Source organism: Phalaenopsis equestris, unplaced genomic scaffold (genome assembly GCF_001263595.1).
Source record: "Phalaenopsis equestris unplaced genomic scaffold, ASM126359v1 Scaffold000002, whole genome shotgun sequence".
NCBI classification, from domain to species: Eukaryota; Viridiplantae; Streptophyta; class Magnoliopsida; order Asparagales; family Orchidaceae; genus Phalaenopsis; species Phalaenopsis equestris.
In genome coordinates this window covers 44503317-44507124 of record NW_018164444.1, presented here as the reverse complement: position 1 = coordinate 44507124, position 3808 = coordinate 44503317, and positions in this window count along the sequence as shown.

Here is a 3808-nt window from a genome sequence, read left to right as displayed (position 1 = left end):
TATATATATATATATATATAAAGTATTTGTCAGTCTTTCAATTATTACATCAAAAGTTAATAACACCAAAATCAATCATAATTAAATGATTAGGCAACAATAGTTTTAAAAAGGGCCAGAGGACAACCTTGGGATTGTAGGTAGGCCAATGTAGCTACAAAATAATTGTTCAATGATAATAGCCACCAGTTATGATTGGTGATGATTAAATGTAGTTATTGGTTTCAAACTCTCTAAATGGTGTGAATTTAGCTCTTAGCTTTCTCATCCCTAATATCAGACATAGTCATATTTAGAGAGTTTTGTAAGATATTTTTAAATAAATTTATATAAAATTTTGAAACACCACATAAAATATGATGTGTTAATTCATTTGATTGTATATAATTTTAGCATTTAAGCATCTTATTGACATCCAAATTAAGAGATATTAGACTTGTTGGATTTCTCCCATCGAAGCGTTTGATTTAATTGTAAGCATGTCAGATTTGGAGATCATTTGAGATTTCAATGAATGTCTTGAAGCTTCATGTTACTTTTCATTTTGAAATTGAATTGAATCAATTTCAATGTCATTGAGCTTGTATTATTGAGATACTTAATTTTATTATAAATTTATTAAAATTAGAATTCAAATGATTCTAAAATTGAATCTTATAAGTTATATTATCTAAAATATATCGAGATTGATGTTTGATCATTTTAATTTTTGGGCGGCATGCCAACTAGAATGCTATTGGCTATTATTTATTGCTTTTTTTAGTAATATATATGATGAAAGTTATCATTTTATAACTATTTAGAGTGTGATTGTTGTCATAATGTCATTGAGAAATTTCCTTTAGTAAGAGTTTATAACACTCTACATCTTGGAAAGAAAACTATTGCTTACAATTAGTTTATAATTATCTTACAAATAACTGAAGCTGTCCAAATGAATAAAAAGTTGCAGCTCTCTCTTGATTTTTTTGTCCTTTTCTTTGTTATGTATTTGCTTAATTTATTTTTTAAGAGAATATTATTTATTTTAAGCACAATTTGCTTAAACATCCTACGATAATTGAACGATGGGACAAATTGATGAGTCAGTAGGGCGTCGCACTCGTTCACCAAATTAGATGTGAATAGGGCTTGAGTTGATCGTTGGGTGAATTCATTTTTTTTTGTTTTTGCACAACCTTGTTGAATGTCGGCATTGGATTGACCCATGTCAAGTAGCTGTAAATAGAGTATGATTTGTTACTTGAGTAAACTCAATTTTGATGTTGGCAAATTTCTAGGTTTTCGAATAGGTTATGAGCTATCGTGGGCCTGTGTTAAGCTGATTCTTATCGAGATCACTTCTCTACTTCATACTAAGAAATGCAACTGAAGAAGCTAACTAGAAAAGACAAAAAACCCAAATAACAATAAAAAAGATAGCCAACTAGGCTAACTAGAAAACTCATTCAACCTAGATATTCACCAGAAAAGACAGCTAACCCAAGGACCAATAAAACTAGCCAACCAAAATAACTAGTCGGCCCAACTAACGTACCAAAATAAAAAATAATCAGACAATCAAACAAACTAGAAAAGACAACCAAGTAGCTAACTCTGGGAACCAACAAAACCAGCTAAAGAGCCAACTAATATTTTTCAACTTTAACAAATTAAACCAAAATAGCCAAACCAAAGAACCATTAAAGAAAGGCTAGCCTGATAACCGACCAACAACATAACTAATCATCTAATTAAAAATTAAGTACAACAAAAATGGTTGAACAAACCATCAATTGAAGAATAATTATTTAATATTAAAATAATGTTCATGCAATGAAAAATCAGAAGAAAAAAAATATTCATTCTTCGACAACTAAGTCATTCAACAGGTACCAACTAAAGAGCATGAGACAATCTTCCCTCTAATTACTCTAGTAAATTCACATCGAGTTGTTTCACTTCTATAGTTATAGCTGGTAGGAAAGACATGAAAATTAGTAATAAGATGAACTAATAAACATACTTTAAAAAATTCATTCTTAAAAAACATTTCCAAAGAAGTTTTTATATCAATGAAAGATTTAATCCAACTTGATGTAAATATTAGTGTATTGACCGTCTTTGTAGATGGTGAACTTATATAATCATAAAAAACTCTCCCACCAATGCTAAATGCATATTCTCAAGTGTCCATTATTATTGGAATTGATAAAATATCATTGGACATTTCAGATAAACAATGATCCTTGAGAGTATTCAATATTCACTACTCAAGAATATTAAATTTCTCATTATTAGCTAAAAATAAACCCTCTTCAAGATATATTTATAAATCTAATTTTAAACATTGAATAGAACAGATAAAATAACGATATCGGTAAAGACAAGTATACAATCAAAATTTTAAGGATAAATTAAATCACTTAGCAAATGTGAAGATTCATTACCATTTGTTGGACTAGAGCTAGCAATATCACTCTCATATTTATTATAAATTTCTCAAATAAAATCTTCAACTTGTTGAACTTCTGAATCTAATTTGATGGATGTGTGTAACTTGGGAAATGTAAAATATATGAATCTCATTTTCAACTGAGGGTCTAAAACAACTGCTACATACATAACTAGATTGTACTCACCCAAATATTTATCAAATTTAATTCTCATGGTAATAGCTATGTTCCTATTATACTCTTATGATGAAGTTGACTCATCCTACAAGAATTCTTAATATGCATAAATTAAGGTAAAAAAAATATTTGGAGTGGGATGCAGGAACCAAAAGTTAATGTTGTCATATGATTAAAAATTGCAAGAAATTTTTAGATTTTCTCATACTTCACCAAATCTAGATCTGATGGCAATCACTCGAGCTACATAGCGATTGAATGCTTTTTGACAAAAAATAGTAGATTCTTGCATAAATTATGTTGAGTTCCACCTTATAGATATATCGTTGCACATACCCTTTGATACTGAAATTCCTAACTGCTTAGAGATCTCAACAAACTTATTCAACCTCATTGATGACTTCTTCAAATATTTAACAAACTCTCTAATTCTATAAATAATGTCCAAAATCTCTTTCAAACCAATTTGCATTATAATGTTTAATATGTGAGAACAATATCTAATATGAAATAAATGCCGCTAAAAATACAACTTTTCTTTTATCAGAAAAATAATTTTAAAAAATTTAGCAGTAGCATCATTATTACTAGCATTATCCAAGGTGATAGTATACACCTTCTCTAAAAATTTTAATCTAACAAACTATCACATATAGCATCATAAATGAATGTATCAACATGAGGTAGCTTCAATTCAATGAAATTTATGATCCACTTTTACAACTTTTAAGATTAATCAATATAATGAGTAGTCAAACACATTTATCTAATTATTTGATTAAATGTTTAATAATCATAAGCTAATAAAACCTTATGTGCATCCTTTAAATATTTGTTCAAATTTTCTTTCTCAAACTCTTGTATAATCATTTTTATTTTGTTTCATGAAACTTCCTCATAATTTGGATTTAACTTTTAATAAAGCATTAAACCATACATGCTCAAAAATATTAAATGAATACTCATGCCTATAATCATTTTGAAATTATTTTTCTAAACCTTTGTTAATTATAGCTCTTCGGATCATGAAACACTAAGATCTTAATATTTACATCAGCATCAAGTGACATAAAATTTAACATATTTTTGCCTTCTATGAATAAAAAAACCAGTGGTTTGCTTACACTTTGCTTTAATATATCCATATTCTCTTACATGTCAAAGTAGTTATGAAATAGTTCCATTTTTAAATTTAT